Source organism: Castor canadensis, chromosome 4 (genome assembly GCF_047511655.1).
Source record: "Castor canadensis chromosome 4, mCasCan1.hap1v2, whole genome shotgun sequence".
Lineage (NCBI taxonomy): Eukaryota > Metazoa > Chordata > Mammalia > Rodentia > Castoridae > Castor > Castor canadensis.
Window position 1 is genome coordinate 66353516 of NC_133389.1, and position 24489 is coordinate 66378004.

The 24489-nt window shown below is 40.3% G+C and overlaps 1 protein-coding gene across 4 annotated transcripts in view; it reads left to right on the top strand.

The window, feature by feature from the left end:
• Ldlrad4 (low density lipoprotein receptor class A domain containing 4) overlaps positions 1–24489 on the top strand; it is a 402230-nt gene that overhangs the window by 41506 nt on the left and 336235 nt on the right. For all 4 annotated transcript variants that reach the window (XM_074070391.1, XM_020180295.2, XM_020180298.2 and 1 more), the window contains exon 2: positions 15453–15542. The gene's annotated coding sequence lies outside the window, so the exon portion shown is untranslated. The remainder of the gene's footprint in view (positions 1–15452; positions 15543–24489) is intronic.

Genomic DNA, 24489 nt, shown 5'->3' on the forward strand with positions numbered 1-24489 from the left:
TCCGAGATGCATTGCTGAAAACAGTGGAAGAATGTATGAGAAGAAGGCACATGGGTGTATTTCACAACTGTGTTGTTTTATAACAGTATTTAAAATGCAATCTTCCTGAATCTGGAAGATTCTGAGTTGGCTATAAACAGACTTAAGTGTTTCAAGGTTGAGGCAGACGTTGGCAAATTGATCTGTACCTTTGATAAAAGCTTGCGTTTCTTTTACCTGACTTAAAGCTAGGTTGCCTAAGCCACAACACTGGAGCTCTTGTGACCCCCACCCCTGTGATTTTACCTGCTAAGCATTTTTCCATGTGACTCCTTTTCCTCCTCCCCATGGATACTGCCTTCAATTTGCCACATTTCTTGCTTAGAGTTGAAACTTCAACTGTCTCTGCAGTGGTTGCTCTGCCTCTGACCTGAGCCTTTCCTGTCCCTTACTTCAGGTCTATCTGTCCTTCCCTGTGTTCTAGGGCAAAGCTCTCCCACTGGAATGTGGTAGAATCATCTACAGGGCTGCTTAACATACAGTGTTTCTGATTGGGCAGGTGTGGAGCTGAGCCCTTGTTTGCATGTTCCTCAGGTTCCCAGGGGGTGCTGGTGATCCTGGTCCAGGGCCCCACCCTGAGAATCACCATAGGCTTCTTGCATTTGGGGCTGGCTTTTCACTGCCTGGCTTCAGAGGTAAAGGCCAGACCTGCCTGTGTGGCCTCCTGTCTTTCTGCTCTACCCTCTCTCAGCTTCATTTTCTCCAGGAATGCCTGATGGGCCAGTGCTTCCCAATGACCTCACCCTTCCTGCTCCTCGGCCTGGGATGTGGTCTTCTTCATCACGTGGCACAAGTGTCACCTGGCTGGGGTGAGCACTTTTTAAAATGTGTAATGGAATGAATTGTTCTTCCAGGAGCAAGATGTACCACATCTCTTTATTTTTCTAGTAGCAATTATATAAAACTCATCTGAACTGTGACTCCCCGAGAAAGGCGAGGTGGCCAGTAACAGTTGTTTGGGGTTTCCCCTGCCCTGTGGGGTGGATACCCAAGGACTTTAACTCATTTGCTTGCCCTCTCCGCATCCTTCGTTGGCAGTAGGTCTTCCTTCCTGGGCAGTTGGTCAAGGTCTGCCAGAGTCCTCTCTGTCATGGGTATGCCCCCAAGTTTCAGTCCTGGAGAGCCCTTGGTTACCTGCTCAGAGCTCAGGCCTTGCATAACCTCTGCTTCTTCCTACCTCTGGAGGACCCTGGCCCATCCCAGCTGGTAGCCTCTCTTCTCCTCCAGCTCTGAACCCAGACTTTCCCTTCCTCCCTTAGGTCTGTGTGATCTGGGTTAGGCCTCTCTTTTTCAAATATTGGTCTGTTTGAAAAATTATCCCTAGAAATTCAGATTCCTGGATTTCACCCCAATTGATTCTGACTCAGAGTAGCTGAGATAGTGACAGAGATGCATGTGTGTTGGGCGTTGTGCATTGTGGTGCGGAATGGCAGGCACTTTGGAGATAGTTGTTCTTTAGCTTGGACGGCGAGTATCACTTGCCCAATCTTTTAAAACAAAGGCTCATTTGGGATTTCTTTGTATCCTTTGAACCCAGAAACACAGAAGGTCATTTTGCTGCAGTCTTCCTAACTCACCTGCTACCTACCTCTGTTTCATCATTGGGTCAGGAGCGCCTCAAAGGCAGGGCTTGTGCTCTTGCATTCTGGATAGAGTGTCTTACTCATGTGAGTGGATCAGGTCTGGAGACCAGAGCTTATAGTGCACCCAGGGAAGCACCAAACTCAGGATTTACCCTTTTCTTTTCCTCTGGGATGATGCTCCTGTATTGAGAAGTGGGAGAATGCTTTGAGTCTCTTATGGCTGCCTTCTCCAGTCCTGGGTTTGAAGTGGGCATGGCTGAGAATGTTTTATTATTTTTTTTAAGTGGCAAAATGATCATAGATTGAAGAAAAGCTGCAAAGTGGCTTTCACTTTTGGTGAAACTGGTGACAGTTTTTGCATGGAGAAGGACACTGCTTAAAAGACAGCCCAGCATCTCTGGCCCTAGCTCAGCCCAGCCCTGTAGTCCTGGCCAGGCACCTGGCCTGTCCCTGGAGCCCTGTGTCCTCCCTACTTTCATTGTTGCCTCCCTACTTTCATTGTTGTTTCAATCATGACCACAAGTGTTGCGTATCACTGACTCCAAGTAGATTGAAATGGACAGAATTCTGAGTAAGAGTCATAACCAATGTTGCTTATTTTATGTTTCAGTGAGATTGAAAATCTGTTATGTTGACTGAACCCACTTTCACATGGAATCTCTTTGTCATATAACATGATTTTTCCAGTCTGGCCTAGGTTTTTGTTACAATTAACAGGGTAACTGTGGCAAGGGAAAGATTGGCAAAAGTATTCTCAGACCAAAATTCTGAAAAAATTGCCTAGCAGTCTTCAGTTATATTTACAAAATGTACTTTTGTTTGCAAGGGAGCCATCCACTTTAAATTGTTTTTGCCATATACTTTTAAATTCTCTGAGAAATGTTTGGCACTTTTGAAAACTCTGTTTGTGATCACTAGCATATATGCTTGCGTGCGTGCACTTGCACACACACACACATACACAGGCAGGCCTGCAGGATTAGCAATTATCAGAAAAGTGGTCTGTCCCATTTATTTTAAAACCAGCAGCTCCAACTCCACCTGTCACATGTTGTAGTGGAATTTGAGAAGAATGAGGACAGTTTTATCAGGATTGTGAAGTTTTCCAGGGGTATAGCCTGGGTATGATAATTCACTTTCTAAAAACAACCTGTGCAGTGTTCACATGCTTGAGACCAGCTGTCTGGTTTTGCTCAGACCCAGATCCTCCTGCCATGTAACTGAGATATACAAGGCTTGCTTCCGGCATTGGATGTAGCTTAGCTACTTCATTGGTTCATTCTCGTCTTTTGCTTTTCCAGAAGGTTATAATCAGGGGTAGAAGCACCTCATTCAGACTGGTTGAGGAGAAACCAGCTATATTTGAGCATTGTCCAGCAGCTGTGTAGATGATTCCTGGTGGTAGCTCGTATGTGATGAGAACTGGCACAGGTTGAGTTACCAACTGTTCATTCTGAGTTTTGACTTAAGGTAATATAGGCAGACCAATGCATTCTTTTATCAAGTGTTTTTATTTTTGTTCTTTTCAAGTGTACATAGAGAGATATTTTTCTCCTAAAGCTAAACATGATAGCATATTTTGTATTCTCTTGATGAGTTGCAGACAGTGTTGACTTTGCCTTTCCTCTCAGTCAAATCTAGACTTTTCTGTTCTTTTTTCTTTGCTCAGTTCCTCCTTCTCCCTTTTCTCCCTTTTATTCCTTTGCTCCTGCCTCTCCCCTTGCTTTACTCTTCTTCCCTCCCTTCTCTCCTCCCTCCTGGTCCTAGCAGCTCTTGTCTTTGGGAAATTGGCTAGTCACATTGTATATCAAGGTCTTATGGTTGTAATTATTTTCCTTCTCACAAAAATTCCAGTTATTTGAATTCCCTGCTGTTGGGATTCTGGCCAAGTGGGAGTTAATTTCATATGAGAATCTAAAAAGTTGACACTTCTTGGTGTTTGGATGCATATCTACATTTACTACTGAAGACACTGAGGAAGGGAGATATTTTAGTAAGCCAGCAGATTCAAAATGTTCTGCTTTCAAAATTACTCTTTTAAACTGGGTGTAGTGTGGCATGCGTATAATCCCAGGAGACAGGAGAATTGTGAGTTTGAGGCCATTTCAGGCAAAGTTAGTGAGACTTTGTATTAGTTAGTTTATATTAGATATAAAATATAAACAAAAGAGCTAAGGATGTATGTAGTTCAAGAGGTAAAGCCTTTTCCTGGCATGAGCTAAGGTTCAACCCCCAGGACTGGGGGGAAAATTACTCTTCTAGCTAGTACTTAGTGGGTAAAAGCACAGCTTCCTGCCCTTGAGTTTGGTTTTCCCTGTAATGTGGCATTGCTGTCCTAAACCACTTTAATTTTTTTTCCCATTGGCATCCCTATCTCTAACCTCTGCTATTAACTTCAGATTGTACTACTTTCTTAAAGGCTAAAGTAATGTGCAAAGTAAAACCCTAAAATGTTTAGAGGCTGTGCAGTGTTCTATTGTAAACCTTTAAAAATTCTTAACAAAGTTAGTGGTTTGGGTGGATATTTTCATGAAAACTCCTTCAGCTAAAAGATAGTAAAACAAATGCCTTAAAATAACCAAACTTTGGCTTATAACAAGGCCATTGTTTGGCAGTGTCCACCTCTTAAAAATTTTCCAGAACTTGCAAGAGGAAATGATTTCGAGACTAAGTGGTGATTTTAAAAATAAAGACAATAAATTAACATCGACATTATTTGCCATCAATTGATTTCTTGTCATCCAACGTTTTACCTCACATTCTGAATAAATTGGACTATGTGAAGAACTAGAAGATTAGCTATTTTTTTGAAAATTGAAATTGGTTTTGCAGAAGTGGAAATTTGGCAGCAAGTATGGAAACTAGCAAATCAGTTTACAGTGTTCTGGGCTTCTTAGTTTAATGAAAGCCACAAGAATGAGGAAAGACTGCATGGCTTTGAATATGAGCTTTTCCTAGCGTAGGGCTTTCCTTTTCTGGAAGTTTATTTTTACCTTTATTAACTCAGTAGCATGTGGAACAGCATGTCTAGGTTTTAGTTGGTTAATAGTGGCCTGCAAGATGTGCAGAATTTCAACTCTAATAGTTATCTTTTCAGTAGTCTCGTGGAGAAAATGCTAAGACTAGTGTAGAATGAAGAGGAACTTGGTAGTTTAAAAAAAACCTCTGTATCCCAACAGAATGTGAACAATTGGGCTACATGACAATACCAGTCTTTACAGTCAATGTTGTATCTGATCTTGAGCTCTAATGAGGCAGTAAAAGCATGTATCTATTTGTAATTAAAATTATCAATTAATATGGGAGTATGGAGACTATCTATGTCCTATCAAATAAAATGGGGTCCTCCTCGAAGTGAAGATAGTTTCAGCCAGTGTCATCACTAGACATAACATGCTTTATTGTTAGTGTCACTGAGCAGGTAGTATAAGAGTTCTTTTCAAGTAGATGTTCCTTTTTCTCATCCTTGGACAGTGTATAGGTTTCTGTACCAGGCCTGGGCTTGCTTCCAAAGTCAGGCTCTTCTTTGCTTTTATCTATTCCCTCCTTTTAGTGTTCCCTTGTATGTCCTGTGCTCTACTCCTCCCAGATGGCCCTCTCCATCAGGGAACATCCGCATCAACATGTCACCATACATCTACCTCACAGCAGGCTCTTGCTGCTGTGGACTTGAATGTGCACTCCTAGCAGAGTTGCGTGGGCCATCTTGATCCAAAATGGAATCAGGGTCCTGTAGTACTTCGTTAGTGGATCCATCAGTGCCTCCCATTTCCTGGGAGAGTGTTAGAAACAGAGCTTTGGTGCTCACTGTGGACCAGCAGAGTCCATCTGGCCTGCTCTGGAGTGCAAAGTCATGTTTATACCAGGGCTGTTGGAATGACCATTTATAAGTAGTGAAAGCCAAGGCAAAGATACTTTAGCAGTAAAATGTGTTTTCATTAAGCTATTTTGGAATATTGGATTCCAGACTTTATTTGAAAAGTTCATGAACAGATAATACAGATGGGGTGAGTTCTGTTTGGCTACAGCAGAGAACATTTAGCTCCTTTCTGCCTTCCGGTTAGTTCATGAATCTTGCAGGGCTGTGCTGGAAAGGATCATCCTTTTCCGGGCATCTGTAAAGTTTTACTGGTACACTAGAGTTTGCTCTTCTCTGTAGGCTAAAACCCGTGGTTATGAAATCATTTTGGTAGATCACAACCAGCACTAAAATAATGATCATCAGTAGAAGATAAAATGTGTTTGAGATTGTAAGTTTTTTAGAAACTTAAAAGAGGTTTATCTTTGATCTGTATGTATGTGTATACATTTAAATATCATAACCCTTTGTGTGTATATATGTATATGTACATATACACATATGTATATATTGCATCAAAAATGTTTGAAAGTAAAAGGGACTAACTAGTATTATGAGGGACTCACAGAGGAAATATTAAAAGACATGGTCCATGTAATTTAATGGAGTATAACCAAGTATAGATGTTCATTACTGGGTTAGTTTACCAAAACAACAAATAAATACATATCTAGATTTTAATGAACAGTAAATTTTTTGCCATTCAGAAATGATGGAAAATAGAACATTGATTTTAAAACTATTGTATTTAACATATAATATCACTGATAGATTTAAATAATTAGAATACAGTGAGGTTTAGTTAAGACTAAAATGATTTTGAACTGAATTTGTTTTTAGACTGATTTAAAGAATTTTAGGTTCCTCTATTTCTTTGGCATTATGAAGGTAAATGTTCCATATCTATATGTAAGTAAAGAATGGAGCTCATAGAATGCTAATTTCCAAGTTTCCATATAAGGCTTCTTGAATACTTAATCTACTGTGTCTTATTTTATAAAATGAAGACTTTAGCCATCATTGAAGAGTGAAGAGTTTCATTTTTGCCACTTTTTAAACTTCTTCCTCTTCAGCATTTGGCATGGTGCTTGCCATGTTTGATACGCAGTAGGCCCTTGTTGAATGAATACATGATACTTCTATTGGTGTCTCATTTCTCTTTTGAGTAAAATCCAATTGTCCACAGGGCTTCATGGGACCCCTCCATATCTTCTCTGACTGAATCTTCTCATACGTTTGCTCTTGTTTCCTGTCTGGCCGTACCATTTCCTTGTTCCTGGGCCACTCTCTGAAGGTTCTTCCTTAAGTGCCACCTCCTTATGATGCCTTCTCAGGCCACTGCTTTCAACAGCCCTGCACTAGCAAGTCCCCGTGCCTGTCTTACCCAGCACTTAGCACTCTACTAACTGGCAAACAACTTAATTTATGTGTTTAGTAGGGTTATTGTTCAACTTTCTACACTTTCTTTCCACCTCCAGGGCCAGATTTCTTGTTCTGCTAGGCCCTGGAATTGTGTCTGGCACTTAATGGGCACTCAATGTGACTTGCTGACAGATTGAATGGGCGAATGAGTTCAAATATGGATTTTGACATACGTAGCCTTCTTCTTGCCAATTCACACTTGGTCACTTCTCTGGTCTCTTCCTGGCATTTAGTATCCACTTCCCTACAGAACCAAGGATTCAGCTTTTTGTACAAAGTTGGATCCATCTTTAATGTAAAATTTTTAATAGAGATCAGTAAAATAATGATAAAGATTTTATGTTTGGCTTTGGAAAACCAATATTGACATAATATTTTAACAGCATATATTTAACTGTGTGTGTTCTGCTTCTCAAATTAAGTTACAAGTTTTCAGAGACATACAGCTTATTTCTTTTTTTATTTTCTGATAGTATGTGGTAGAAAATTCAGGACATCATGGGTCTTCAATAACGTTGTTGCTTTGCTAGGCCTGGGACTGAGTCTTTGCTGTGGTGTCTGAGAAATTCTGTTATCCCTACCCATTTATTCACAGAAATGTCCACGAGGGCCTGAAAGAAGTCTACTTATTGGTGAATGAGTTGTTGCTGTTTCGAAGTGGATAATAAAGTCTGGGTCTGAAGATAATATTTGACAAAAATACACCATAGTTTTCAATATAATTCCCAAGAACTAAGCATTTCAGTTTTGATATCTCAGCTCTGCTTTATTTATTATAACCACTTGTTTAGATTGCTTTGTGAATCCAATTGTAGGGTAGAACAGGGTCAAAATCCCAGCTTAATACCTGTGTGACCTCAGACAAGCTGCCTAAATTGTCTAGACTCTCTCTCTCTTTTATCTTTCAGTTGAGGATAACATCTGCACAGGATTGCTTAATCAGTGAGATAACCTATGTAACATGCCAATGGGGCTCCTGAGCAAGTACTAAATAAACGTTAGTTTCATCATCATCATCATGGTTACTGGAAATGAATAACCAAGATACCTGAGTATCTTGATTTGATTTCTTCTTGTCACAATTACTAAAGTGCTCCAACAGGTCAAAGAGTAGTGAGTGGAATATTTTAGTTAGGGTCAGAATCCTGGGTGTGTGTGGTGGCACTTCTTTTTTTTTTTTTTTTTAAATTTTATTATTCATATGTGCATACAAGGCTTGGGTCATTTCTCCTCCCTGCCCCCACCCCCTCCCTTACCACCCACTCCGCCCCCTCATTCTCCCCCCCACCCCCTCAATACCCAGCAGAAACTATTTTGCCCTTATTTCTAATTTTGTTGTAGAGAGAGTATAAGCCATAATAGGAAGGAATAAGGGTTTTTGCTGGTTGAGATAAGGATAGCTATACAGGGAGTTGACTTGCATTGATTTCCTGTGCGTGTGTGTTACCTTCTAGGTTAATTCTTTTTGATCTAACCTTTTCTCTAGTTCCTAGTCCCCTTTTCCTATTGGCCTCAGTTGCTTTTAAGGTATCTGCTTTAGTTTCTCTGCATTGAGGGCAACAAGTGCTGTCACTTTTATCCTGTGCTGAAAGTCCAATCCCATTGTTGTGTTTGCCCTTGATCTAATGTCCACATATGAGGGAGAACATACGATTTTTGGTCTTTTGGGCCAGGCTAACCTCACTCAGAATGATGTTCTCCAATTCCATCCATTTACCAGCGAATGATAACATTTCGTTCTTCTTCATGGCTGCATAAAATTCCATTGTGTATAGATACCACATTTTCTTAATCCATTCGTCAGTGGTGGGGCATCTTGGCTGTTTCCATAACTTGGCTATTGTGAATAGTGTGGTGGCACTTCTTGCAGGGTGCCTCCCTTGCTCCTTGACAGGCATGCAAGCCTGGTGCTCAGTGGTACTACATGTAGGTTGTTAGGACATTTATCATTAGGATGTCAGTTGCCCTGTTCCACTTGGTAGGCTCTGTTACAGAGGATGTCAATGGTAGAATGTGCCATGGTTGGTGAACGTAGGAGGCTAGTGTCTTGACCCATCTGTGTGACTAAGCCGAAACCCTTTTTACCTCTGCCCTCCTTGATCTCTTCCTCACTCACACCAGGGATGGGACTTGAGCTTTTTAAGTGTCTGATAGTGAGAGGTTGCAAAAGCTAGGTATTTGCTTTGAGTCTTCTTCTGAGGCTGCTATTCTTGGGAATTCCAGCTGTGGAGATTTGGTTATGTTGGGGGGTGCAGAGAAGGGAGTAGATTGTATAAATAAACCAACCAATCAGAAAATACAGGGACCATGTCCTCAAAGGTCGATGAACTAGTGGGAGAGTCCTGAGTAACTCGAGAGTGGGAACATGCAGATAGCTAATGAACACTTTGGAAGATGAGTGAGGATTGCAGAAGATTTTTTGGAAGAGGTTTTTCTGTATTAGCAGCCATTTTTTTCTGATCCAAATGTATATTTGAATATTAGTATTTAAGATAAAATACTAAGACACACATAGTCTCTTCTTAGTCTCTGTAGTGACCCAAGACAAATATCCTCCTTTTCGTTTGTTAGCTCCTGAATCTCAGAGATGATTGTAGCAGCAGTTTGAACTTAGGGCGGGCTTGCCCTTCGGGCCTACTGTGGGGTTCAGTGACCTCATGGGGTTCCGGCTACAGTGACTGACCACATGTCTGGTTGGACGTATGCTAATATGCTTTAAAATCTGCAGAATGACCCCGGAGAACTCTTTCCAGGATTCCTGGAAAACCAGGAAGTACTGTTTGCTTAAGAAGCAGAAGAAGATAATGATGGCTTCCTGTATCATTGTCAGGTTTTTCCTTCCTCTTGAGTACTTTGTGATCTCTTGTGGAAGTGTGGGGCTGTCTTTCTTCCCTCGAGTTTGGAAATAATTAGGAAAGTATTCTCCATTGGACTTAAGGGTCACTTAACAGAAACCATCCTTTTTTTTTGATGTTCTCTTAAGGATTTCTTTCTAGATTTGTTATCTCTTTTCCTCTCTTGTGCTCTGAAACGTCTCTTAGACTCCGGGAGCAGCTCCCTTAGCCCCTGGGGAACTTGCGTACACCCGTGCGTGTGCGCACGTGTGTGCGCGTACGTCTGCGTGTGCGTGCGCGTGCGCGTGCGCGTGCGCGTGCCCGGCCCGCGTGCCTCACTGTAGAAAGGTTCCGGCGCACTGCTGAGTACCGTAGGGTTGGTCGAGGTCGGCGTGGCCTGGTTTCCTCCTAGCTGGCTTTGGTGTTTGGAGGCCCCAGCTTCTGAACTTAGGCCTTCAAGGACCGCAGCTGACCTGCTGTTCGGCTGTAGGTGGGCGGACCCACAGATAGGTGCTCCTCTGCACGAGTGTGGCTCTCCCTCCGTGGTCAGCGCAGACCCAGAGGACTGTGAGTGGCCTCTGGGCAGGGAAGGCGTCAGGTCCTTTTTCCTGTCTCCCAGCAAAGGCCCGAGCCCTGTCTGCTGAGCTCCCGAAGAGATGACTTACTTGCAGGAGCGCTCCCTCGCCATTCCTTACTTCTTCGTGGCCGGCAGAAAGGGACTTTGCATCATCGCAACTGTTTTGAAGAGGCTCCTCATCTCTACATTGGGACAAGAAAACTCGATGTGTGCCAGGCAGGGGCTTTTGAATACCCTGCTCCTCCTGGCTGGCCAGTGTTGCCTGGTGCCTGCCGCCTCACCGTGTGTTCCTCCCACTCGAAGGGGCAGCGAGGCTTCATTAGGAAACAAGTGGCCAACCTCATGGCCGCCGTGGGCATGGCCCTCCGTCCGTGCGTGTGGCCACTCTGCTAGGGTGGCCTTGTAGACTAGGCTGTGTGTAGGGAGGCAGGTGGCAGCTTTCCTGCTGTCTTGTGACTTGGGCCACCTTGACTGCTGGGTTTTTCTGAGGCCAAGCTCAGCGAGTGAGAGCATCTTGCTGGTGCTGGGCAGGTGCACCTGTAATCAGTATCTCTGGGCAGCCCGGTGAGAAAATGATGTGAAGCAGTTGTTCTGGATCTGTAAATAAAGTGTTATAAAATTATCAAAAGAAAAGGGATATGGCATTTCCAGGTGGAACGAGTAAATGAATGCATGTGGGAATGTGTTTGACACAAAAATACAGGTGTGTTATGTATCAGGTCAAAGTGTATGTCCATCTTTCACTTTTCTGAAAAGAAAAAAAAACGGTATAAAGTCAGAATGGTTTTGGGAAGGAAGCCTCTGCTTTTTTTTTTTTTTCTTAATTTCTTTCTGTAACACTAAATGTTTTGGACATTGTGTTTCTCTCAAGTTATAATTTGCACGAAATGGCCCTCATTTCCAGGCTTCATTCTGTTTTAAATGGCTCCACTTCATGGGACCTGGTTACCAGCTGGAGCAAATACTGTTTAAGAGAAAGGAAGTCTTGGGCTAGGTTTCTCTCTTAACCTTTTTTTCAGAACAAGTTTCTCCCTTTATTTAAAGATGATGTGAGAATGCTGTGCAGATTAAGAACATATGTACAACTAGTGTTGTAGCTCAGTGGTAGAATACTTGGCTAGCATGTGTGAGGTCCCTGGGTTCCATCCCCAGCGCCCCAGAGAGACAAAACTGTCTCCCCCTCCTCCCCAAAACCAACAACAATGGGGCAGGAAACAAAACAAAAGAGGACTCACTTCCCTTTATTGTTTTTCAGTCTTCTGCCTCTCTTCCTGTCTTGGTGAAAGGGAGGACCTTGCTGTTAATTTTCAGGAATACCACGCATTGTCCCTCTTCTTATTCTGTCTCATAGGAGCTCACAGCTCACAAACATGTCAGGAACATGTCCTTTGGGAGATGGTTTGGGGTTAGTGAGATCATCAGCCCCACAGGACCATACCTGATCACTTTGGAAAGCCATGTGTGGATTTCCTCAAATACTTAGAGCAGCAGGGTTAGTATGTGAGGAACTCAGCCAGCACTTTCTGTGAGTGGCTGTGCTTATTCTCTTATGTTTCTTGCCAGTGAACAGTTATTCTAAAAGCCTTGATTTCCTTTGTGGAGGCATAATATTCATGCTTAGTCTTTCTTTGAAGCATTGAACTTTGTGTTGTGTTTTGCGAGTTGATGGAAAAGGCATGCATTTACTAGAATGGAGGAAGGAGCAAAAAATGGGTAGGGTATCAGTTCTGCATTGTGACCTGGGGCCTGTTATCTGTGTCTAGGCCTGTTCCTCTGCATGGGCTCTGATTCCATTTGGCTCCCCCACTACCCTCATAAGAGGATCCTAACCTGTGGGTCATAGTCTATTTTTACAGCTAGAGATAGGCCCAAAAGAGTTGAAATTATGTGGGGAAGAAGAGGTGAGTTTGTTGAAATTCTCTGCCTTGTGTTATGGAACTGCTGTTTGTAGTTTTTATTGGCTTGGGTTTAAGAATCCTGCTGCCTGAGAGGCTGAGCGTAAGGGGGTAAACCTTGGAGATAATGTGCATATTTACTGAGTGATTTATGAAGGACTGGGAATATAGATTTCAGGGGAGTATGACAAGTTTCTGTAATGAATGAAGTTTTAATTTTGTGCTTTTTTATGTAACTTAAATAGTTTGAATATTTTAAAGTATCCCTGTTACTAAAATCAACTCTTTCAAAATCTAAAATAGGCACTTTAGTCACAGTATTTTTTGTAATAAAAACAATAATTTATTTCTTGAGGATAACAGGAACTGAATTTATGCATTCAACCTTTATTTTAAACAGAACTTAAGTAAACTCTTAATTAAAAGAATTAAATCATCTATTTAAAAAAATCCTAAAGAATGTTTAAACAATGTATACACATGTGAGTAAATGTAAAAACGATAAAATAAAAAAGATGCTTGAAATAGATCCTCAGGAAGTTGTTTCAGAATCTTGTTTCAGACTCAGAGCCAGGTTATTTGACCCACGGGTGTTTTTTTTTTTTTTCTTCATTTTGTTTGTGTGAAAGACTTATTAATACAAATGGAAAGTTTATCACAAAGTTTTACTTTGATATTTTTCTTAGGGAATTTTTTGTTTTTAATCTTGAGCTATTAGCTAAATACCAGAGAAGTAGCAAGGATATTGGCAAAAGTGATAACTACTGAGTGACATTTCTAGGTCCTGGTTCAGGTTCACAGGTTAAAATAATCAGAACTGGAGAAGTTGTGAGGCTAAATGTCTCTTACCTATCTTGAAAATAATTTTGAAGCTCTGAGCTCTGCTTTGAAGGATTGAACTAATTGTAGTATATAGAGATTGACAAATCATAATGGTTTTATTTTGGCTCATTTTAAAAAACATTAAAGGCCTCCCATTGGTTCACTTTGTAGTCTTTGGGATGCCAGAATGATGGTGATGTGGTACTTGCCCACAAGGAGCTCATCGTTTAGTGGGAAACATGAATTTTCACTTTTGATGGATGAGACGGAGAGGGAGAGTTATTCCGATGTACTAGTTATGTACACATTTAATATATACATGTATTTTTTTGTATCTGTATTATTAAGTGTGTTAATTTAAACTTTTTGTTTTGTTTTTGGCAGTACTGGGGTTTGAACTCAGGGCCTCACACTTGCTAGGCAGGTGCTCTTACTGCTTGAGCTATTCCACCAGCCCAAGTGTATTAATTTTATTATTATAAATTATTATTATAATTATTATAAACTTAGTGGCTTAAAACAACACTCATTTTTTATTTTGCAGTTTTCATGGCTCTGAAGTCCAAGCACTGCTTAGCTGGGTCTTTGCTCAGGTCTCACAAGGCTGCAGTCAAGGCATTAGCTAGGCTGTGTTTGAGTGGGGAAGAATCCACTCCTAAGCTTATTCAGGTTGTTGGCAGAACTAATTTTCTTGTAACTGTGGGGCTGATATCCCTGTTTCCTTGCTGACTGTCAGCTGAGGACTGCTCTCAACTCTTAGAGGCCCCAGCAGTTCCTTGCCCTGGGTCCTTTCACCCATGCAGTCTTGTCTTGGCAATTCACTTCTTCAGAGCTAACACGGAGTCTCTTAATCTATAGTCACTGAAGTGGAATCTTATACAGGGAAATAAGTCAAGGGAGTGGAATCCTGTTCCAAGTCACTTAAGGGGTTGGCCTTATGCAAGGAGTGACCCACTTGCATAGAGTTGTTAGAATTCTGCCCACCACACTACACTTACAGTTATTCCACTGACTTTTGTTCTTAAGAAATATCAGCATTTGAGTCCTAGAAGAATGATAAGAACAATCCCAGTTGAGGAATAAAAAATAAGATCTGGAAAATCAGAAGTGTATTGTTTTTTTCTCTCAGTGGGTAGAAAACAAGAGGAATATCATAGGATGCCAATGTTGATATGAAGGAGTTGTATAAAAATAGCATGGTGTTTGTTTGGTTCGTGTGTTTGGGGTGGACCTCCATGGGAATCTCACAAGATCCTTTAGCTAGATGGCAGTCATTTCTTATCTGGATGCCTTAGCATTGGCTGATCACTCAAGAGTGACATATGGCAGGAACACACTTTGAGGGACAAGTCTCCTGGAGAGTGCACTGTAGCACACAAACTAGACAGATGGTGGCTTATTCAACCTTGGATAGGAGTGTATCCTACACGTTGGCAGGCTGGGTGCTAAGAGATACTCATGATATCTGAGGCAGAAGTAGAGCTTTACTAAGTTTACCTGAAACTGCTTGGTAAGACGTGAGGCAATCACCTGATAAGACACAGGGCTACACCTGGAGCAATGAGATGCACACAGAATATGCTCACTAATTTGGGATGAGGATGCTGATATCTTCAGTTTAACACGCTCCCGACAGAGCTATTTCGGCAGGCGAGGATGCTGATGATAGGTGGTATGAAATGGACAAAATCTAGAGAACCAAATGGGAGGGAATACCACTAATGTTTCACTAACAGATTAGAGGGCAGGTAAACACTATATTGTGGACAGAATCACAAACATTATCTTCCTAGCTAGAGCTTCACTAGTGCATAAAATTAGACATGTATTTCAGGAGAGGAAGAAGGTGCAATTGCACCTTCTTTTATAATTGAAGATTGGGTGGATTGAGTTGACTCAAGGTAATCTGTATTGTTCAGAAAGAACATAGTCTTCTTCAGGCTGGTGGCATAACTCAGTGGTAGAGTGCTTGCATAGTATTTATGATACCCTGGGTTGAATCCTCAGTACCAAAAAAAGGTCTTTTCACAGACATGTATGATGTCTGAATTTTCAGTACAACAAGGACACTGGCCATTATCAGTTGTGGACTCTCATTGAAGAAAAGGCTCATGTCTTTGGTGGAACAAATGTGTGTCTTTGGAAAGAAGAGAATTGGCTTCCCCTAGCAGCTGCTAGAAAACTGAGAGGGGTATTTTGTCCCAATTTAGTCATATCCACTACTCCAGATTTTTGGCTATAATTCTCTCTTGCCTTTAATACTTGATGCTTATGTTTGTATTTTTGTTTTATTTATTATTTTGATATTTGTGCCTTTTGTTGTGACAACCCTCAAATATTTTTTTGGAACTTGGGTTTGGGAAAGATGTGCTAAAAGATACAAAGAATCAGTTTATCAAAAGTCTTTATTTTTCTTTCTAGCACTTCCAGTTCTACGTTTGTAACATCAGACCTCTTTTTCCTGTTGGACCATTTTCAAGAACTGACATCAGGTTTCATGTAGTTTAAAAGGTAAGTAGATCTCAAGACTCTTCTTTGTGATGTTTGTGCAGCAAAGTTTGTCACAGCAGTAACTCTTCTGAGATGGTTGACCCTCTCCCCTCCCCTCCCCCTGCCCTGCAAGCTGCTGCATTTGCTTCTGTGCTTGCGTGCCTCTTTGTGTGTGTGTGTGTGTTTCTTCTGTGGAGGTGGGGTAGAAGGGGCTGGGACTCGGGGTATCTGGAGATAGAATCATAGGTGATGATTGTTGTGTGTTTTGGTCACTCTGTTGTCCTTAAGGCAAAGCTGAGTTCAGAGCTAGTCCTGGTGGGGGACAGTCAGTGAGGGTGAAGGAGGGTGCTTGGAGCTCTTTTCCACCATCTGTGTTTTAACTTAGGCAGGTATCTTCACCTTGCCATGCCTCTTTTGTTCACTCAAAAGTGATTTTATTGATTCTTGGCCTGTCTAATTGTCAAGCATCATTTGATGTCAGAGAACATTAAATGAGAACATAAACAAAAACCTTCAGAAGGAAAAGAACTTCTATAAAATTCTGCATAAATTTAAATAAATATTTAAATTTTCTAGGAGGTAGAACTTGTTGTTTATGGCAAATCCCTTACTAGAGTGCAAACTTTGTAAGTGCAAGGTCAAATCCCTCTCCCTCCCTGTCTGCCTGCCTGTGTGCCTGGTCTGCTATGTTAGTAAAGCTCAGTAAAACTTTTGTCAAATAAGATGAATTGATGAAGATCCCCTGAACGATCTCAAAACATATCCAGTCCTTATTTATGGTTGTTATTGGAATTAGTGAGACAATTGGAGAAGTGGGAAGGACTCAGTGTGCTTCTTCACTGAGGTACACAGATCCTTTTTTTTTTTTTTTTTGGTGTTACTGGAGTTTGAACTCAGAGCCTCACAAGCCTCACATTTGCTAGGCAGGCGCTCTACCAGTTGAGCCATATCCCCAGTAAGATCCTTGAATTTAAAATGGACTTTTCACAGTTTAGAACCTTCCTAAAATTGTGGGTACTAAAATGCATGCTTTACATAGTATATCACATTCTGGTTGATTATGGATACAATTCTTTTCTGTATTGCTGAGTTGAATTCAGTTCATATGTGTTTCTTTCTTTTTGGTGGTACTGGGGTTTGAACTCAGAGATTCATACTTACTAGGCAAGCCATACCTCCAGCCCTCCCTCCTATGTGTTTCTTTCCTGAGTAGATTTCACCATATGGTATCTGAAAATTTGGAGCCCATTAGATGGACAGGAGGCACTTGGGCTGTGCACCTCATGGATGTTAGTGACTGCTGACACCTTATTCATGTGATCCTTTTATTAACCTGATGGAATAGCATGATATTTGAGAATTCCTATCTTTGCTGATGTGTTGAGTGTTGGTTGATGATTTGCACTATTTTTCTCCCATAATTTGGCCTTCCTTTTTTATTTACTTATTTATTTTTTTATTATTCATATGTGCATACAATGCTTAGGTCATTTCTCCCCCCTGCCCCCACCCCCTCCCTTACCACCCACCCTGCCCCTTCCCTCTCCCCCCCACCCCCTCAATACCTGGCAGAAACTATTTTGCCCTTATCTCTAATTTTGTTGAAGAGAGAGTATAAGCAATAATAGGAAGGAACAAGGGGTTTTGCTAGTTGAGATAAGGATAGCTATACAGGGAGTTGACTCACAATTTCCTGTGCATGTGTATTACCTTCTAGGTTAATTCTTTTTGATCTAACCTTTTCTCTCATTCCTGGTCCCCTTCTTCTATTGGCCTCAGTTGTTTTTAAGGTATCTGCTTTAGTTTCTCTGCATTGAGGGCAACAAATGCTAGCTAATTTTTTAGGTGTCTTACCTATCCTCATATCTCGCTTGTGTGCTCTCGCTTTTTTCTTGTGCTCAAAGTCCAATCCCTTTGTTGTGTTTGCCCTTGATCTAATGTCCGCATATGAGGGAGAACATACGATTTTTGGTCTTTTGGGCCAGGCTAACCTCACTCAGAATGATGTTCTCCAATTCCATCCATTTACCAGCGAATGATAACATTTCGTTCTTCTTCATGGTTGCATAAAATTCCATTGTGTATAAATACCACATTTTCTTAATCTATTCGTCAGTAGTGGGACATCTTGGCTGTTTGCATAACTTGGCTATTGTGAATAGTGCTGCAATAAACATGGGTGTGCAGGTGCCTCTGGAGTAACCTGTGTCACAGTCTTTTGGGTATATCCCCAAGAGTGGTATTGCTGGATCATATGGTAGATCAATGTTTAGCTTTTTAAGTAGCCTCCAAATTTTTTTCCAGAGTGGTTGTACTAGTTTACATTCCCACCAACAGTGTAAGAGGGTTCCTTTTTCTCCACATCCTCTCCAATACCGGTTGTTGGTGGTGTTGCTGATGATGGCTATTCTAACAGGGGTGAGGTGGAATCTTAGCGTGGTTTTAATTTGCTTTTCCTTTATTGCTAGAGATGGTGAGCATTTTTTCATGTGTTTTTTGGCCATTTGAATTTCTTCTTTTCAGAAAGTTCTGTTTAGTTCACTTGCCCATTTCTTTATTGGTTCCTTAGTTTTGGGAGAATTTAGTTTTTTAAGTTCCCTATATATTCTGGTTATCAGTCCTTTGTCTGATGTGTAGCTGGCAAATATTTTCTCCCACTCTGTGGGTGTTCTCTTCAGTTTAGAAACCATTTCTTTTGTTGAGCAGAAGTCTTTTAGTTTTATGAAGTCCCATTTATCTATGCTCTCTCTTAGTTGCTGTGCTGCTGGGGTTTCATTGAGAAAATCGTTACCTATACCTACTAATTCCAGAGTATTTCCTACTCTTTCCTATATCAACTTTAGAGTTTGGGGTCTGATATTAAGATCCTTGATCCATTTTGAGTTAATATTGGTATAGTGTGATATACATGGATCTAGTTTCAGTTTTTTGCAGACTGCTAACCAGTTTTCCCAGCAGTTTTTGTTGAAGAGGCTGTCTTTTCTTCATTGTATATTTTTAGTGCTTTTGTCAAAGACAAGTTGGTTATAGTTGTGTGGCTTCATATCTGGGTCCTCTATTCTGTTCCACTGGTCTTCATGTCTGTTTTTGTGCCACTACCATGCTGTTTTTATTGTTATTGCTTTGTACTATAGTTTGAAGTCAGGTATTGTGATACCTCCAGCATTGTTCTTTTGACTGAGTATTGCCTTGGCTACTCGTGGCCTCTTATGTTTCCATATAAATTTAACAGTAGATTTTTTCAATCTCTTTAATGACTGTCATTGGAATTTTGATGGGAATTGCATTAAGCATGTAGATTACTTTTGGGAGTATTGACATTTTTACTATGTTGATTCTACCAATCCATGAGCATGGGAGATCTCTCCACTTTCTATAGTCTTCCTCAATCTCTTTCTTTAGAAGTGTATAGTTTTCCTTGTAGAGGTCATTCACATCCTTTGTTAGGTTTACACCTAGGTATTTGATTTTTTTTGAGGCTATTGTAAATGGAATTGTTTTCATATATTCTTTCTCAGTTTGTTCATTATTAGTGTTAATAATTATAAGTGCTAATGATTTTTCTATGTTGATTTTATATCCTGCTACCTTGCTATAGCTATTGATGGTGTCTGGGAGCTTCTGAGTAGAGTTTTTTGGGTCTTTAAGGTATAGGATCATGTCATCTGCAAATAGGGATATTTTGACAGTTTCTTTACCTATTTGTATTCCTTTTATTCCTTCTTCTTGCCTAATTGCTTTGGCTGGGAATTCTAGTACTATGTTGAATAGGAGTGGAGATAGTGGGCATCCTTGTCTAGTTCCTGATTTTAGAGGGAATGTTTTCAGTTTTTCTCCATTAAGTATAATGCTGGCTGTAGGTTTGTCATATATAGCTTTTATAATGTTGAGGTGCTTTCCTTCTATTCCTAGTTTTCTTAGAGCTTTTATCATGAAATGGTGTTGGATCTTGTCATAGGCTTTTTCTGCATCTATTGAGATGATAAAGTGGTTTTTGTCTTTGCTTCTGCTAATGTGGTTTATTACGTTTATTGATTTTCATATGTTGAACCACCCCTGCATTCCTGGGATGAAGCCTACTAGGTCGTGGTGAATAATCTTTTTGATGTGTTGTTGAATTCGGTTTGCCATTATTTTACTGAGGATTTCTGCATCAATGTTCATTAAGGATATTGGCCTATAGTTCTCCTTTTTGGAAGTGTCTTTGCCTGGTTTTGGGATAAGTTGTAATACTGGCTTCATAATATGTGTTTGTCAGTTTTCCTTCCCTTTCTATTTCATGAAACAGTTTAAGGAGGGTTGGGATCAGTTCTTCTTTAAAGGTCTGATAGAATTCAGCAGAGAATCCATCAGGTCCTGGACTTTTCTTTTTGGGGAGACTCTTGATTGCTGCTTCAGTTTCATTTTGTGTTACAGGTATTCAGGTGATTAATTTCCTCTTGGTTCAGTTTTAGATGATTATATGTATCTAGATACCTGTCCATTTCTTTAAGATTTTCAAATTTATTTGAATATAGGTTCTCAAAGTAGTCTCTGATGATTACTGGCCTTTGTTGTTATCTCCCCTTTTGCATTCCTGATTCTACTAATTTGGGTTTTTTCTCTCCTCATTTTAGTCAGGTTTGCCAGGGGTCTGTCGATCTTGTTTATTTTTTCAAAGAACCAACTTTTTGTTTCATTAATTCTTTGTATGGTTTTTTTGGTTTCTATTTCGTTGATTTGAGCTTTATTTTTATTATTTCTCTCCTTCTATTTGTTTTGGGATTTGCTTGTTCTTGTTTTTCTAAGAGTTTGAGATGTATCATTAGGTCATTGATTTGGGATCTTTCAGTCTTTTTAATATACGCACTCATGGCTATAAACTTTCCTCTCAGGACTGCCTTTGCTGTGTCCCATAGATTCCGGTAGGTTGTGTTTTTATTTTCATTGACTTCCAGGAACTTTTTAATTTCTTCTTTTATTTCATCAATGACCCATTGTTCATTAAGTAATGAGTTATTCAGTTTCCAGCTGTTTGCATGTTTTTTGTGTTTACTTTTGTTGTTGAGTTCTAGTTTTATTGCATTGTGATCAGGTAGTATGCATGGTATAATTTCTATTTTCTTATATTTGCTGAGGCTTGCGTTGTGCCCTAGGATATGATCTATTTGGAGAAGGTTCCATGGGCTGCTGAGAAGAATGTACATTGTGTAGAAGTTGGATGAAATGTTCTGTAGATATCAACTAGGTCTATTTGATCTATTGTATATTTTAGATCTAGGATTTCTTTATTGATTTTTTGTTTGGATGACCTATGTATTGATGATAATGGGGTGTTAAAGTATCCCACAACCACTGTTGGTGTTAATATATGCTTTTAGGTCTTTCAGGGTATGTTTGATGAAATTGGGTGCGTTGACATTGGGTGCATATCGGTTGATAATCGTTATTTCCTTTTGGTCTGTTTCCCCTTTTATTAGTATGGAATGTCCTTCTTTATCTCGTTTGATCAATGTAGGTTTGAAGTCTACTTCGTCAGAGATAAGTATTACTACTCCTGCCTGTTTTCAGGGGCCATTGGCTTCGTAAATCTTCTTCCAGCCTTTCATCCTAAGCCTGTGCTTATTTCTGTCAGTGAGATGGGTCTCCTGTAAGCAACAAATTGTTGGATCTTTCTTTTTAATCCATTTCGTCAAGCAGTGCCTTTTGATGGGGGAATTAAGTCCATTAACATAAAGTTTTAGTACTGATAAGTATGTGGTGATTCCTGTCATTTAGTTGTCTTAGTTGTTTGAAGGTTTGATTGTGTGTACCTAAGTTGGGGTTACTCTCTATTTTCTTGCCTTTTCTTTTCCTGTAGTTTGGTGCTGCCTGCCCTTTCATGGTTATGTTGGGTTTCACTTTCTGTGTGCAGAATCCCTTGAAGGATCTTTTGTAGTGGTGGCTTTGTGGTCCCATATTGTTTTAGTTTCTGCTTATCATGGAAGGCTTTTATTGCTCCATCTATTTTGAATGATAGTTTTGCTGGGTAGAGTATCCTGGAATTGAAGTTATTTTCATTCAGTGCCCGGAAGATCTCTCTCCAAGCTCTTCTTGCTTTTAATGTTTCTGTTGAGAAGTCTGCTGTGATTTTGATGGGTTTACCTTTGTATGTTATTTGGTTTTTCTCTCTTACTGCCTTCAATATTCTTTCCCTAGTTTCTGAACTTGTTGTTTTAATGATGATATGCTGTGGGATAGATTTATTTTGATGTGGTCTGTTTGATGTTCTGGAGACCTCTTGCATTTGTATGGGAATAACTTTCTCTAGATTTGGGAAATTTTCCGTTATTATTTTGTTGAATATATTATGCATTCCCTTCTCTTGCACCTCTTCTTCTTCTTCAATGCCCATAATTCTCGGGTTTGGTCTTTTGGTGGAGTCAGTGAGTTCTGGCATTTTCTTTTCACAGGTCTTGAGTTGTTTAACTAATAGTTCTTTGGTTTTTCCTTTAATTACCATTTCATCTTCGAGTTCTGAGATTCTGTCTTCTGTTTGTTCTGTTCTGCTGGATTGGCTTTCTGTTTTGTTTTGCAACTCTGTTTCATTCTTTTTTCTGAGGTCTTCCATATCCTGGGTGGTTTCCTCTTTAATGTTGTATATTTTTGTTCTGAGTTCATTTATCTCTTTATTAATCGTGTTCTTTGTTTCACTTTGGTATTTATACAGTGCTTCTGTGGTTTCCTTTATTTCTTCTTTTGCTTTTTTAAATTCTCTATTTTTGTTGTCTTGGAATTTCTTGAGTGTCTCCTGTACATTTTGGTTGACCATATCCAGTGCCATCTCTATAAAATTCTCATTGAGTACCTGTAGTATTTCTTCTTTTAGATTATTCTTGTGGGCTTCATTGGGTTCTTTGGCATAGTTATCATCATTTTGTTGGAGTCTGGATCTGAGTATTATCTGTTTTCTTCATTTCCGTCTGGTTCCTGTACTAATTTTTTGCTGTGGGGAAACTGGTTTCCCTGTTTTTTCTGTCTTCCCATCATTGCCTTTGGTGTTGTTATTGTCCCTGTACTGTGTGAGGTTAGGTATTTTCTAGCTTGTAATAATATCACTGATGATATTTATAATGGAAGGGTGAGAGGAGATGGAAAGCAAAGAAGTTTAAGGAAAAAGGAAAAACAAACAAGTAGAAAAAAAACAAAACAAAGAAACAAAGAAAAAAAGTTTCAAAGATATAAATGGGGAGAGACAGTGTACTAATCAACCGTAAGCTGAAAAGGCATTAGCTAGGCAGATAGAGGTTTGAAAATAAAAAATAAAAATAAAAAATAAGTAAATGAAAAAAATATATATATACAAAAAAATCTCCCAAGTTCAAATGCAATAAAGTTTCAGTCTTTATAATTTTGGTGTTCTTCCCTCAGCCTCCAATCCTGGAGATGGTGCCTCAGAAGTAGTTCTGTGGTTATCTCATCAAAGGGAAAAAAGACTGGAACAACCAAAATAAAACAAACCACACAAAACAAACAAACAGAAAAACCCCACAAAGTGTCCCAAGTTCAGATGCAATACAGTTTCAGTAAGTTTTTCAGCATGCAGGTGTAGTTTGGTTGTTGTCTCATCAAAGGTAGGGAGAGAGAGAAAAAATAAAAGAGTCTGGAGACAGGTCTGAGAATGGTATCTGCGGCTGTGGTTCACCTGCCTGCTGCTGTCAGCCTGCTGTTGCTGGAGGCTTTATTTATGCAGATCTCAGGGGTGAGCTTAGCACTCACCTGGCCCCTCAGTTCTCCTGGGCATGACTGCCACTGCTACAAGCTTTCCCCTTTCCAAGCACACTGGGGGAGGTGACCCTGCACCAGCTTTCTCAGGCCTGCATGTTTATTTACTGTTCACATTGGAAGTGTGTCTTCTCCCTCTCCTGTGGAGTTTTTCTCCCACCGCCCCTTTTACAAGCTTTCCCACTCCTGATTGCTGGGCATGTGCTGCTGCTCCTGTGTTCTCTGGCCAGCTTGTTTATTTACAGTTCTGTGAGGGATTCCCTGCCTCCCCTCTTCAGTGCTCAGGGCGCCCCACCCTCTTTGCTACGTGTCTTTTTTGTTGTTGTTATTGCTTATTACTCAGTTTCTCTTTTTTTCCCTGGGTGGGGGTCGGTCTGTCCAGGTGCTATGGTGGTCTGGCCCAGGGTTGTCTGTGGAAGTACCACGTACCGCTTAGCTCACCTTGTGGTCTGCATCTTCCCGAGCCATCTGGGCACCGGCGTCTGGCAGCCCCGGGGGCCCTCCTGGTTTCCCCGTTTAACGTGAAGTGGAGATGCTCTGCGCAGGCTGGAGTTGTGGAGGAGTCAAAGTTTTGCCTCTTCTTAGTGGTTTTTTCTGTAAGGTGTGTCTCCAGTGTCTCTCTAAGATTTTACTTTAGGAGGCACACTTTCTGCTTCCTCCCTCTAGCTGCCATCTTGGAATCCCCTAATTTGGCCTTCCTATCATCACCTTAAACTGTGAGGAAGCAGTTCATTTTCACAAGGTCCTGTGAAAGTATGGGTGCAGGTTAGTTTCTCTTTATCTAAGATACAGTGTCTTTGAGTTTACCTACTAAAAACCAAAATCATTTACAAGTAGAATTTTTCTAAGTAACTGAATATACCACTAGTCTATATCCCAAAGGACTGTGAAACTTGATTTAACAAAATTTTGGCAAAGGTAGAAATAATTCTTGAAAATTACATAAGTATCTTATTTCCTTCCTTATATGGGATTACCTCATTCTGTCATCTATTTTAAGCAACTTTCAAAATCGGTAATGGAAAACTTTCTTGACTGCAGAACTGTATGTGGCTTTTAGGTTAAATACAAAGCTACATTTTCCTCCCTGAACATCAGAGCAGTTAAAAAACAGTTAGAGAGCACCTCAATGTCTCTGCAGAACTGCATGTTGCTTCATGTATCATGAGTAATTTTCAAGCATAGACTTAGATTCTGAGGTGTTATAAGAACGTTCACACCTTTA